General features: G+C 34.0%; 1 protein-coding gene across 4 annotated transcripts in view; it reads left to right on the top strand.

Moving 5' to 3' along the window:
• Nucleotides 1-446: 446 nt before the first annotated feature.
• LOC113500354 (CLIP-associating protein) overlaps nt 447-15,827 on the top strand; it is a 50,014-nt gene continuing 34,633 nt past the window's right edge. For all 4 annotated transcript variants that reach the window (XM_026881116.1, XM_026881115.1, XM_026881114.1 and 1 more), the window contains exon 1: nt 447-813. The gene's annotated coding sequence lies outside the window, so the exon portion shown is untranslated. The remainder of the gene's footprint in view (nt 814-15,827) is intronic.

The raw sequence follows: 15,827 nt of genomic DNA, 5'->3' as shown, positions 1-15,827 counted from the left end.
CCAATAATTTTACGTAATAAACCGCTTTGTAAGAGAAAATATTAATAAAATGCAATTTACACTTATCAACCTACCTTTAGACAGCAAAAATTATGAACGAAATATTTCATTCTTTGCATTTCTGGTAGCAGTACGCTTTTTTAGTGTTACTATCACATTTACACTAAAATCACACCCTTATAACTTTAAATACTCTTCAAGATTAGTAGTTATGTGCAAAACCAAGATTAAGAATAACGATTTCTTCTTTTCGCGCCAAATGATTCATAGACCTGCATTTCATATTTTTTATCTGTGGTTAGCAATCTCATGGTCCTGTGCAATAAAAAATAAGATATGATTTTATCGTTTAAAATACTAAAAAAAAATTAATTAATATTATGAAACATTAAAAGCAACACTTTATTTTATAATAATAATTAATTTATTGCCAGGAGGAACTATGACAGTTATTCAAAGCACAACTGCGAAAAAATTAAAAAGTTAGTTAGACGCCATGACAGGTCACGTGATGTAAATTTTCGTCAGACATGCGCGATATCGCTGAATTTTTCAAGTGATTTTGAAATGGTGAAGGATTTGTCTCGCGACAATACTGTTTAAAATTAGTTATAGTGAATCCATTTAATCGTTTTTGGTGTTAAATGACTTGTGTATAACGAACTGTGCGAGTGATCAGTTGATTAGTGTTGGTCAAGGAAGTTTTTGTTTCCAAAGGTCGTATCTATACATGGTAATGATACCTTATAATGATATTTTTGCGACGAAATAGTTATTCAGTGCTTTGTTTTACTGGCGATCAAGATATTTCAGGTAACAAACATGTATATACTCTTGTAGTTTCGTTTTATATCTCTTTTGGGAGGTTGCAACGGTTGCCAAACGGGTTTGCTGGATATAACTTGACAGTTGCTTTGTCAAGACACCTTGCAAATTTTGATGTTCCTTGTAAGAAATCCTTTGAAATTCATCCATTAACTCTGTAATTCTATCTTTTAAAACCTTCCCTAACTTTATATATCCATAAACATTGAATCACGAACAAAATGTGTCATCACTTTGACATGAATAATTTTATCCAATGGCAAATTGTGTTAGGCGTTGAAGCTAAAATTTATCCAACAAGCCTCAATTGGTGAGACGGCCGATGACATCACGACAGACCGCTGTACAATGTCGCGGAAAACATTTAGCATGCAAATATACTTACAATAGGATTTTGTTTAATTATCGTCAGTCAATTACTACTCCAATATCAACATTCGTCTCACAAATTAATTAGTTTCAACGTTTATTCTTTACAACATAAAATATTGTTAAGTTTAATTTGACTACATAATAGCAATTACTCATTGAAGAACAAAACTTTCTCTCTACATGTTGTCTTAGCTTTTGGTAAAGCTATTGTTATGTCAGACACTTGCAGAGACTTTCTAATAACATAATCAGATCTTCCAACCATTTATAACACATGAAACAACATAAACACATATACATAACCATAATTTACACCTTAGGAACTGTAGATAATCACTAACTTATAAAGCAGTTTTTTTTTTAAGAAATGACATGCTAACGGTGTTGAAAACAAGTGAATTAAGGTCAAGGTAATGTTGAAGTGTAGCTTGTAACACATTAATGCTGAACTCTCAATGAGGAAATGAACTGACAAGTATATTCACAAGAAATATATAACAGAGACATTACATATTTATTTCTCTCTTTATAGTAATTTATGGTTATAATTAAGGTCTGTCTTCTGTTAACTATGGGTCATACGTCAATTTGATGGTTAGATTGACTAAAATGAAGAGTATAGTTGCTGTATATGTGTATTATTGTGATACAAACCTTTATGATTGTACCTTACACAAATGATGTTTAAATTCGGCATATTTTAGAGTACAAACACAAGAATTTATATCGAAATCACTCAGACCGCATACATGAATATTATTTGAATTAAATCAACTAGTTGATTCTTCTCGCTGGGTCTTTTTTACACATACATAAAGATAACCTAATAAACACTGCCAAAAGCAAACTCATCTAATCTTAATAGGCTTTAGAAAGGGCTTATTCCCCAAGCAAGATGGAAATAAGTTCTCAGTCATAAGATATAAACATCAACTGATTATTGATAATACTCATGTTATGTGGAAACAAGGGTGCCTCTCTACACCTAGAAAATAAATTATTGGTATATTCTTTAAGCAGCAGCTCAAGGTCCTACCTAAATATTAAAATTAGTACATGCTAGCTATCTCCATACCTATTCATCCACCTCAATTTCATCCTATCTAGTCCGGGAATTCAAGTGCGAAATTGTAACAAACATACGCTCCTAAAAACTTCATCCTTTACAATATTACTTTGACTCATAGCCTAGTTCTTTTGAATACACTTTAAATACATAATCATCATTAAAAAGCTTATCAAATACTTTTAATATAAGTAAATAATATGCTTGTTTATATTGCACTATCTGTATTAGATATCAGATAGCCAAGAATGTTGTATAATAAAGATAAAAGTTATAATTTCATTAACACACGCTATCTATATTTACTTTTATGTTTAGGCTGTGGTGATAGGTATGTTGTGTTGAAGAGTAAATGGGTATTGACTGAACTATTTGACAAAATAGTACTTATAAGATAGCTTTCTAAATCATATTCTGTATTGATATCATAAAAAATATGGATATAATGCATAAAATATGGTGAAATATGGTAGTTTGGGTCTAATATTATCACTTGTTGGTACTGATAAGTGATGTGAAAGGAAATTTAGAATTGGGGGAATGTGGTTTTTAAGCATGTATATGTAGAGTAATAAAGATATTGAAAATGTTAAGTTTTGTCTCAAATTAGACAAAAAATTGTATCACCAAATAATAGTCATAATGAAAGAGTACAAAATCTTATGATTATTGTTTACTTGTGGTTTATACCACAAGTTGCTTAACTATGATTATTTTATATTGAGAAAGTACTGTAATATTTCACATTAATTTATATTAGAAACTAGCTGTTGCCCGCGACTTCGTCCGCGTGGTTAGAAGATATAAGTTTTAATTTATACCTGCCTTCTATCTATCTTGTAGGATTCAGTCAGCGTTTGCAATGTAAGCGCAAAAAAATGTGTTTTTTTACGACCTCACATTAGAAACCTCAAAAATTGTAGCCTATGTGTTATTCTGATGTATAAGCTATATTGTGGTAAAGTTTCATTCAAATCCATTCAGTAGTTTTTACGTGAACGAGTAACAAACATCTATACATCCATACTTACAAACTTTCGCCTTTATAATAGTAGTAGGATAGGTTAACCCTCACATCAAAAAATACCTAAATACCTACCATACAGGATAGTAATGCTTGTTTTTTCCCTTTCAATAAGTATGTCACAATGTGTCATTTGGCCACATTATAATGCAGGCATCGTACTTGGAAAGTTCAGTGATAATGACCTAGTTCTTACCCGACTATGTGAAAAGGAGGGTAATGTTTTTTCCTTCGAAGATAGAAACCAAAAGTTTTAGACTTTAATGTTACATTTCTATGAATATACATGCTAATCCGCTGAACTGACATTCATTATATTAACATCGTATTAAAATAATGGGATCAGATATTTAATTTAACCTAATATTCTTATTCCTTATAAAGCTTATACATGTTTAAAAATATTTAAGAAATATTATATTGAGTCACAAAACATTTATTTGAATTGTCTTTTAAGAATTCACAAATAGAATAAGTTGTTTAGACTAAAATTTAACCCTATAATCCAAAAAATATAACCATTGAACATTTTTTCACAAATTAATCTTCATTTAAACATTATCTTAGATACAAATCAGAAATGTCAACTGTACGAGAGTAAATAATACAGTTCCCACGTTGGTTCGGGTAAAGAAAGCTTGTGAAAAACATCACAGAATGCTATTATATGGTAATTGTAATTAAGGTTCATTTACAATGTCGGCAAATCGCGTATTTTTAATTTTAATTATGCTATTTATTTTTATCTTTGTCCTGTACCGTTAACACGCTTCCTGGTACTCATATTGATATCATGTACTTTTTATTAGACTTACATAGGTACATTAAATTAATGTCGAGTTAGATAGTATAAAATAAATTCCCTACATTAAAAAAAACTATAATAAGCAGAATATAAATAATTAAATCCATTAATAAACTGTAATATAAATTTTGTTACTGAATAAAGAAATGTTCGTTTTTTTTTTATAATTATCTCACAATGAAATAGTACAGAAACCAAGTACCTGCTAAAAGAAAAAAAAAATCTTTATTAAAATGTTATTATATATAGATTTTAGAATTAGAATTTCAATACTATTATAATAGGAGAAATGAAAGGAGGAATACCAGGCCTTTGCCCTACTGTGGAAGATAAAAGGCTAGGAATAATAATAACAATAAAAGCATTGTGCATAAGAACATAAAAAATACCTGGATGTAATTACTGAAGAGAATCCTACCAACAATAAAGATTTAACTTAAATTCCTAGATATTTCAACAAGGTTAGACTTGTCTTAAAGTTGGCCCATTGATAGACACTAAAAAAGTTGCCATTTATCTGGGTTTTCCTGGATTTGACTTGTTTAGAAGGCATTATGGGAGTTTCTAGGTGTCTTGAAGTCTAGCCCGGGCTTAACAATAGTTATGGCTTTGGGCGTCTTGTCCTGGCCCTAATTATTAAGATGGCAATCCTACTTGTATCCATAATAGTGTAAGACTTGCCACTGCGAACATACATAACAACCTAGTATATATGTATGTGGCGTTATACCAACTAATCCTTAGGATTACGGTGCCGCTGTGACGCACGTTACGACTTACCCATTATCTAATTGTCACATGAAAACTAATCAGTACATTGTCTCAATAGGTCTCGAGTGTAGTATAGACTCCAGACCGAATTGTGATGTGTGATGATGAGTGGCAGGTGATATTGTCTGAATGCTTATTGTACTGGAGATGAGTTCATGATTGAGTGACGTATTATATGTTTAATTATTTTAGTTTAACTTATTAGTGTAAATATAGATAAAACAGAAAGCGCCAGCGAGAAGATCTTAACGGTAACCGCGCGGGCTGGTTCTATGTGGCATTTGAGGATTTCGGGGGAGGCCTTTGCCCAGCAGTGAGAACCTACGAACCTAGATACAAACCTTTACAATAGTCATGCTGAGTCCAATTTGGTTAAAACACTCAATTTGCACATCATAATCAGTTTTTAACTAACCAATTAACAGTTAGATGATTATAAATAAAGCCTTCGCTAAGGCCTTAACATTATTACGAAATATTTTTATCAAAATGTCAATAAAGTTGGTAGGCGTAGTTTGACCTTGGATACAATTAGAACTTGACTTACTATAAAATATATGTAGAAGGCCTATCGTTATAAGTCAGTATGGAATTGTATGACACAACTGCTTTCTCTAATTTCGGACTTTTTACCGCCCAACGCAAAAACAGGGGTGTTATAAGTTTGGCGTTCTGCTGCCTGTCTTTTCATCATAGCTCCCGAACGGATTGACCTATTTCAATTTACTTTGATTTGTATTTAAAGGTGAATTATGTGCGAGTTGTCTTAGATATGTATTATTCAAATGACGCGATGGAAATTTCTGACTTTCGTTTTCTATCGCTGTTGAATGTACCAATTCCTGTGCTTAAAGAATGACGTTCGGAAAATTTGTTTGTTTTTTCAATGTTTTCTGAAGTGGGACTTCTGTGTATATCACTGACGTATTCGCGTTCGTTACAACAATGATTCATATAGGTATAATTGTCGCTTTAATAACACGGGGCTTCACGGAGAAAGGTATTTTGTTGTTCTAGAACTTTCCGTTGGTACACGCCCGAAACTCCAGCAAATGGTACCCCATTTGCTGGAGTTTCGGGCGATACCGTATTTGGAAAAGTCTTTGTTTCAAATGGTTGGAGATAAATCATTACTGAACTAAGAATGACTGTTACTAGCTAGCAAGCGGAACAACTATTTTGGTTAGGCCCGAAACTATTCGCTGGATACTCGCTTTACATTACTTTTTGTTTTTAACATTAATGATACTTGTTTTGCTAATTTACGCTGTTTTTGCAGAAATTAATTATAATGTAAAATGATACTATAATATTTTATGTTGAAAAGAGTAACTTATGGAGTTTCTTGCCGGTTCTCCTCCATGAGAATGACACTTATAACCGTGCAACTAGAGTCAGTAATGTAACGTTTTAAAAGTGCCTGAGAAGCGGCCTATTTGAAATAAAAACTTTTGATTTTGAATGTTCAGTGTATCAGTTCAGTGTGAATCATTTTTCAGATTTACAGATTTTGTCTGTCTGTTAAACTGAGGCTAAGGGTTTAATTCCCTGCCAGCTCAAACATTTTTGTGATGCATATTTTTGTTTGTTCTGTGCCTAGCTCCTATATTAACATAGCGACCTCCGTGGTCGAGTGGCGTACGCACCGGTTTCAAGGTGTCGCTAGCTCTGAGGTCCCGGGTTCGATCCCCGGTCGGGTCAATGTAAAAATTCACATTTGTACATTGTCTCGGGTCTGGGTGTTTGTGGTACCTTCGTTGTATCTGAATTCCATAACACAAGTGCTTTAGCAACTTACTTTGGGTTCAGAACAATGTATGTGATGTTGTCCGCATTTATTTATTTATTTATTTATTAAGTTATAAGAGATGTCAGTGATAAGGGCTTCAAAGATAAACCTTATTGTTAATGCTTTATAATAACTACCGTATAAAAAAGTACTACATATAACTAATACTAAAAATGTGAAAGTATGTGTGTATGTTTATTACCTCTTCAAGCTCAAACGGCTGAACAGATATCTATAAAATTTAGTACGGAGGTAGCTCAAAACTTGGATCAGTACAGCTTTTTTTATCCGACTTCGTTATAAAAGGGTTATAATATTTTTGCATCAATAACCGATATAACTAGTTTTATTATAAACTAGCTGTTGCCCGCGTGTTTAGAAGATATAAATTAGGAATTTTTGAACGGTAGCCCTCTAAGATGAATAATTTTCCCTGCTTTTTTCCACATTTTCCATTGTATCTTACTTGTCTTTATTGTATCTAAGAATTTTTCAATTAGAAGCTGTAGTTCCTTATATTAGCGCATTAAAACAAACAAACTCTATTAGTATAAATCAGCCTGTACCACCATATGCGGTACATCCAAGAAGTATCACCATAAACAAAGACTTACGAGTGCAGTCTGAAACGTGATTCATAATGATATTATTATTCATCCGAATAGTTTCGTCCTGGCCGCAAATAACTGTCTGTTATAGAGAATCAACTGCTGAGCAGATAGGTTGCATTATGTGCGAGTGTTCTTACACATACAGATAATCCTTTTTATAAACTGTCTGAGAACCAAGTTTCGTTAAAATTCGTTCTGTATTTTTTTGCGTGGAAGATGAACAAACATCCCTACATAGAATTTTCCCCAGACACAGAACAAATAATAGTATTTATCACACAAACATTTGTCCTGAGTGGGAATCGAATTGTCGTCCGTCTGTATAGCAGTCAGGGCCACTAAACACTAGACCACCAAGCCAGTCATTCTTACTAATATTATAAATGCGAAAGTAACTCGTGCCTGTCTGTCTGGCTGCTACGCTTTCACGTCTATACCACTGAACGGATTTTAATGAAATTCCGTACAGAGATAGAGTTGACCTTGAGAAAGAACATAGGATAGTTTTTATCCCGGACTTTTGAAGAGTTCTCTTGGAAACGCGATATAACCGACCTCGACGCGGGCGAAAAGCTAGTAACACATAAATGTATCTATAAATGCAACTATAACATCAATGTCCCCACATTGTTTACGACATCTATAAAGATCAATAAAATTGATCTTAAAGTCAGTGACGCCAAGCTCTAGGTTAATAGGTAATACTTGCAATGATAAAACAAATTGAACGTACCGCGCACGGAGTGACGTCATAACCCTGGGTTATCAAGGGACGATGCGAACATTTGCAAGTTATTGACTTAAATGTTGAATGGAGTGTCATCCAATAAGAAAGCATAAAAAATGTAAGGAGTTTGTAGATTGGTTGATCGTTGACGCTTCTGGAAGGACACTTTAACCGACTTTAAGAAGGATGAAGTTCACAATACGCCGGTATAGTTTTTCTTACGTTTGTGTTCTCGGGAATTCGAATAGGATGAACCGATTTTGTTGATTCCTTTTAAGATTAACTTGAAATAGCTGTAATTGCTATACGTGTGTAAAAACATTCAAGTCACATGCACAAAAACTGCCAGATACATAACAAGCATTCGTGGATCGTACAAATGCTTGTCGTAAGCGAAGAGTGAACCCGCGTCTACGTGCCCAGTGAAATTGGCTTCGTTACCTATGCCACTCGGCTATTCGTGTAGTCTTTTAGACTAGTAAGATTATAATAAAGCGTTTAGTCAGTTAAATTAATATTTATAATTAGTATTTTGTTGTATAAAAACTAGAGAGGTGTAGGTCGAGCGCCACCGTTTGCACTCGTATCACGAAAAACACAACGACAGTCGTGTGTTGTGCGTGTGATTTGAATGTTTGCAGAACCCCCACGACGCGGCGACGACGCAAGGATTAAATTCCCTGTAACTGTAGTTATCAATATTTCGTTTCGCATTTTTTTCGCTGCTTTAAAGTACATATAGAATGTAGGTATTATAAAAAGCTGGTAACATAAGTTTGAGAGTCCTCGTACACTCTACCTTTCGACATACAAACATTCTGTGATGTGACTCGACATTTTTAATACATAATAAATAAACTTGATTAGTAATGATCTCTGAAAACATAACATGTACAGCACACCTGATGGTTTGTTTACTGCTTGACTTTATTTAGTACATCTGTACCAGATACATGCCTACAGTGTATTTCAGATGTTGTGGTACTCAGACCAGAGTATGCCCCACTTGTAGGAGTGCCCAGTGGGCCTATTCGTCACGCCAATGATGCCACCGCCGTGTCGCAATATATTGGCAACTAGATATTTTTTCAGTTATCTGCTAGGAGAAAAGATTGTAATGTTTGATGGATTTATTTCTACCTGCTCCCTGGCGGTTGACTAGACAATATATTATTGCAGTAGCTTTCGTGATGTGCATTAAATATAATGTTTAATACCAGTTATCCTATGTGTTAATCCTGGTTATAAACTATCTGTATACCAAGTTTCGACTCAGTTCAGTGGTTTTTGCGTGAAAGAGGAACAAACATCCATACATACACACTTTTGCGAATTTAATACTTTACAATATTATTGCGATTATATTTGTTGTTAATGCTACGACTGAAATACATCATGTATCAATATTTGAACTGTCTAGCTATCATGATTTATAGGCGCATATTCCTAGTGAGAGACGTGCAAACATCTAAGCATGTATTCAAACATTCGAGTTTATAATATTAGTAAGATAATCCCCTATCCATTCGTTTGTCGCAGGTTGTTTTAATTTTGGTTTCTAGGGACAATTTTAGACACAAAACTAGACAAGTATTCTTAGGTGTAGCGTGTAAGGAAATACATCAAAGTCCGTACGTACAGGCCGTAAATAACATTTTACCTAGTTCACTGAAGTACTTTTATTTTTGGATCTCGTTAGGCTGGCTGCAGACCGTTTGCAAACGTTCGTTCATTTCGTGAAATGGATTAATATCGTTATATTTGGTCTGTAATGAAGCTGGAAAAAGGAAAAGATGATAACGAGTTAATCGGATAGGTGAGGAGTTGAGGTCACCACGCCAACTACACGGAGTGCACGTGTCGCGGGTTCGATCCCCGCGTAGGCGTATCATTTTTGATCCACAAATGCTTGTCCTGAGTCTGAGTGTCTTTGTGCATGTGCAATGAGTGTAAGTGAAGAGATGAGTTATTTTATTGAAATGAACCGGTCGTGTATAAAATGACATTCAGTTAAAAGTCGCCTTTAAATATCATGACATATTCTGTCATGCTATACTTTTTACTTATATCAATGTTACGTGGAATGTACAGACTATAGAATAGACATTTAAGAAAAAGGTTATGTGTCGTTTGTGAATTCTAAAAGTAAGAGCTTAAGAAAAAACCTTTGAATTGCGAGTCGGACTCGCAAAACTGAGGGTTCTGTATATTGTAGGTTAAAAGAAAACATATATTTAAAAAAAAATTAACAGTCAGCCATCAAGTATATGACTGTAACTCTTAACCTTGATTTTAAATCATCATAAATTGAAATACATCATAATATGTGAAGAACAGTCTAGCTGTAATGGTTCAACACAGGGTGAGGGCCGGAAAAACAGAGGAATTTCAAAGTCAAAGTCAAAGTTCTTTATTTGCCAGAATGTAGGTATACAGAGTATGATCTTAAATATAAAATGGCCCATTTACATTCTACCGTTACATAATTGGTATGCAAATATTTGTTTTAGTAGACAAACACAAATTATATTATTTTAATGTTAATTATTTTAAAACCTTAAATAAAACAACAATAGTAGTAGTTATTAGTTAATATTCAGTAATAGGGTCCCGTTTTTAACCGACTTCAAAAAAAGGAGGAGGTTCTCAATTCGACTGTATTTTTTTTTTTTTTTTTATGTTTGTTACCTCGTAACTTGCGATTGGGTGAACCGATTTTCATGATTCTTTTTTTATTTGAAAGCTTGTGCTTCCCGTGTGGTCCCATTGTCACCATTTCAATATCTGATGATGGGATCTTGTAGAAATCGGGGGAACTCTTCAATAAATAACAGCAGATTAACCGCAATTGTTGCTATAGCATATCTAAGCATTGTTTACGCCATCACACAACATATTATCACGCCTGTACTCACTACAAAGGTTATAAAAACTATTTCGAAAAAAAATAATGTTCAAGGTCACTTACAAAGTTTTACAAAAAACGCAATACTGAAACTAAAATAAACATAATTAGATGTTTGTTGTGATGAGACATTCGGTTATTCAAAATGGCCTCCATAATTAACAACACTCTCAAATGGTAACAGACTGGGTGGAGGCTTTCGAACAAATATTACTGGGAATTCTGGGCAGTTTCACGGGGGCAAAGAACTCATTTGGGCAGCGCGTTTAGTAGGCCTACCCATACTAAAAATCACTAACTTTCCACTAAAAAGTGAAAAATAAAATTAATTTTGGAAAAAAATAAAAACCGACTTCAAGACTACACTAACAATATATACAATTGAACTAAAAAGTATAAAATAATATTTTAATTACAAGCCAAAGAACACTAAAGGAAAATCAACGAAATTATTGATACTTATGCATACTATTTACATTTTAAAATCAGTTATTTTTGGAGTCGGTGCCAGCCAAAACAAAAACAATATATTAATGACACAAAAAGAAATTACATAAATAATTGAAAAACCAACGATAATTGAAAAGAAGACAATAAAATAATTTATCTATTAATAACACAAAAAAGAAACAAACTAATACATACAAACTATTACAAACATAAAACACAACCATCAGCGTCTTCTGCCCTCACGCGTCTGCCCGCATTTGGCACCGACCTCAAAAATAACTGATTTTAAAATGTAAATAGTATGCATAAGTATCAATAATTTCGTTGATTTTCCTTTAGTGTTCTTTGGCTTGTAATTAAAATATTATTTTATACTTTTTAGTTCAATTGTATATATTGTTAGTGTAGTCTTGAAGTCGGTTTTTATTTTTTTCCAAAATTAATTTTTCCACGTTTTTATACACTCACTATTGTTGTTTGTTTGTCTTTCCGGTTGGATTTTTGTAACTCAATTTTGAGGCAATTCCCGATAATCTAGCAGGCTGACATTTTCATGGTAGCTTAAAACCCGATCACAATTCAATTTACTACTATAACAACGGCTTGACCGATTTTGATAAAATTTGAATTGAGTAAAACATTAAAAAACGTGGGTTTTAAGATTATTGCACTTTAGGTACGGAACTCTTAAAACATAAGATTTCATTGAATGCGTTTTTTGTTCCTTTTTATATTCCCTCTGTGTGATATTACGTGAACTTTTCGCGAAATAATACTATATAACCTGGTATTTACCAGGTAATGGTTTGTGAAGATCCAATAGGCAGTTCTCCGTTCTGTAAAATTCAGTATTCAGATGAGTCCGGTGGGACTGGAAGCCGACCTACATAGCTCGAGAAAGGTTATACAAAAGGCAGTCTCTGTTGTTTGTCTGTCCGTCACCAGGCTGTATTCCATGAACCGTGTTAGGTAGACGGTCGAAATAATTACAGATGTTGTATTTCTGTTGTCGCTATTGCAAAGAATGAGAAGATTGTAAAGGTCATACTATTGTGAGTGACTAAAAGGGATAATGACTGGGTATAAAAAGAAAAAATCTCATTAGTCCCTCAGTTAGATAATTGAAAAGTATGAGATACGTATTTTTTCCTTTCTCAGAAAAAGTAGAATTGACAAAGATTAACTGCTTTAAAGTTTAGGAGAGGAGGCTTGTGACGTAACGATAGAGTAAAATGTATACTCAATCGTGACGTCACGCGTAAGTTTCATTCACTGTAATTTGGTCAATTTATGTTTGCAATTATACAAAAATCTACAAGACAAAAAAAAATTGTCATCATTCCTATAAGCCACCCAAATGAATTAATTTTAGGGTGTGCAACAACATAAGTATTTATTTTTCTACCAACCGATTTGTTTTTCTTGTGCCTATTTGTACCTACAGAACTTTCACTCCGACTCGCAATAAACCGTTGTTCTTTACTAGTTATGACTCCTAGTGGAGATTGTCATTCTCACCTTCGCCTTGTCTGGTTGATGTCCAACTTATAGTGAGAAGTGACCCTAACTTGGTGTCAGAGTTTAAACTGCCCCTAACCTTCTGAAGTTGCTTTCCATGGTTAGGTAGTGTAGTGTTCCCTCTCAACAAGATCTCTGTTTATCGCTGTACCGTGAGAAATAAACAAAACTAGGTGTTAATGTGATAAACATGTATGACCTTGAAATGTTAGTTTTCGTTTCGAGCTCACCTCATAATACTTGATTATTATGTTTATTTTTGTGAGGCGGATTGGTAAGAATTACTAAGAATAGATAAGTGAGCTGCTGGTCGCGTCTGTGGCCGTGTGGCTATGGAGTTGTCAATTAGAAATTTTGTATAAATTGATTATTACTATTATTAGTATTAGAGCGCCCTCATTTTCTCCCCTTTTTTTGTAAAATCTTTGATTGCTCCACTTATTAATCACGTGATTAAAATCCAATAGTAAGAAAAGGGCTATTTTTCACTGAGAGAATTTTTCAAATCTGAAACTAGCGCTTTCAAACAAACAAATAAACTTCAGTCTATTAGTATGGATTATTCATATTATTATCTTCAATAGCTGTTAGCTTTGATGTCGTCCAACGGAATTTATTCATTTTGTATTCCATATAAAATTATAAGCACAAACTTCCAGACCTACTAATATTTTCGCCAAAATTTCAAGACGAATACTAATAACCACCTCAACCAATAGCGCATAGCAACAAGCACAACCAATGGCTAATGATTTAAACTTCCGCGCTCATTCACGGGAACCGGTAGTCTTGCCAGCAATGTCATTCACCAAACATGGCGGCCGCAGGATCACTGGTGCGAAGGGTGAGGAACTGGTTTGCCTCTACGAGAAACAGACTTGGTTGGAGCATTGCTTATTGTGTATATTTTTAAGCCCCGACGCAGTAAGATGGGTGTTATGAGGGGTGTGTGTGTCTGTTTGTCGTATCATAGTTCCTCAACCGATTGGGAGTTTGCAATTTAGTTTGTTTTATTTTTAAGGTGAATTGTGTGCGTGAGTTTTAGACATCATCATCATCATCATCATCCTAGCCTTTTCCTAACTACTTACATAATTATAATTATGTTGGAATCGGCTTCCATTCTAACCGGATCCAGCGAGGTACTAGTGTTTCACGAGGAGCGACTGCCTATCTGACCTCCTCAACTCCTGGGCAACACGATACCCCTTAGTTAGACTGGTTGTGAGTTTTAGACCTGTTTGATAAAAATGGGTCGAGCTGTTTGACATTTTGGGGGGTGAAACATTTTACCGTCGTTGATTTTTTGATGTTTATCCTTGTATTGTTGCTGCATACTTTGACTTTCTGATTTCATGGATCGTACGTTGATTGACGTGTCTCAACATTTTATTAGTTTAACCTTTTTATGCTTCACCCTAGTTCCGAATCGCATGTGATTGGAGTGATTGTAAAAACCCGACACCAGTATGAAATTCGGCTTAGTAGTATTCGCCCGAGACAAATTTAAAAGCGGGCGAATCTGCCCGTAAAAAAATATTTAAAATTAAAAGTAGTCGATTCACATTTCACGGGTGAAAAAAAATCTTGAAATTCGTTAGCACGAGCAGCATCGATTTTCTTAATAAGAGAAAGAATTTTTTTTTCATTCATTTCTTGCTTTTGGACTGACTGCTTAACTAGATTATTACTTTATAATTTAAATCGAGAATCGTTGAATAAAAAGCTTACCGCAGTTTAGGTCCTCTTTCCTTCCGATCGTGTACAGCGTGCCTTATTTGATTACGCGCCCGACTTGTAGGTATCGGCCCTCCTTATTAAGATAAATGATGATCGACGTTTGTTGTTATTACTTTGCAATACAGTTCAAAAGATTAAACGGTTCTTTTACTAATAATATAGATCAAGTTTAGTACTTAGGTATAAATATTCATAGAAAGTGAATAACGTTAGAGGAAATCCTATCTTGTCTTTGGTTTTAGGCAATAGTTAATATTGGATTGTCTTTTAAACACTTACTGTTTTTCAATTAAATATGGACATGCCGTTTTGTAGATCTTTTGTGGTCTACCTGCGGCCTGCGTTTGTAATGTAAATTATTTATATCACATTAGAAACCTAAAAAAAAACAGTGTTTATTTTATGGATGTCATTATACATATAAATCTTTCTCTTCAATCACTCTGCCTATTAAAAAAAACCTATCAAAAACCGTTGAGTAGTTTTAAAGATATAAGCGTACAAACAGAGAAAGCGACGTGCAAATTGCAACATTTATTGATTTCAGTCGTTTCAATCAAACAATTCTCATTTATTACGAAATACAAACATATCTCTAAACAACAAAACACTCTTATTTCCCCTTGCTGGTATCTCCACCTAAATATTTGGCTAAAACCCAACGGTACGTCAATAAAATATCGTGCGGGCTTACTCCGCTTCGGCTCCCAAGACACCTTCATAAATATTGGAGTCCAAGTTTGGTTGTGCCTATAAAGTTCTGTATGTACCTATAGCATACTTTTTAACCGACTTGAAAAAAGAGGTTATCAATCTGTCGGTGCTTTGTTTCATAGCTTACAACTTTGGACTTTATGACTAACTTATGGAGTTTCTTGCCGGTTCTTCTCCATAAGAATGACACTTTGGAACCGTGCAACTAGAGTATAACGTTTTAAAAGTGCCCGAGATAAAGCCTATTTGAAAAAAAATAAAAAATGAAGCGTTTCTTTCCATTTCACGTGAAACAGCTGTCAATTGGTCCAATAAAAATTACCTAAAGTTTTTCTTAGTAGTATTTTTTAGATACTCTTTCCTTCCTTTTCTCGCCTTTAGTTTCACAATCCCCATACCTTGTAGTTTCACAAACATTCAAGACACATGCACGAAGACACGCACACTCAGGCTAGCATTCGGCTATCCGTACACTCAGCTTAAAATTAAATATAAATAAGCGGGACAACA

Source organism: Trichoplusia ni, chromosome 13, assembly GCF_003590095.1.
Source record: "Trichoplusia ni isolate ovarian cell line Hi5 chromosome 13, tn1, whole genome shotgun sequence".
NCBI classification, from domain to species: domain Eukaryota; kingdom Metazoa; phylum Arthropoda; class Insecta; order Lepidoptera; family Noctuidae; genus Trichoplusia; species Trichoplusia ni.
This window is presented reverse-complemented; position numbering and strand designations above follow the sequence as displayed.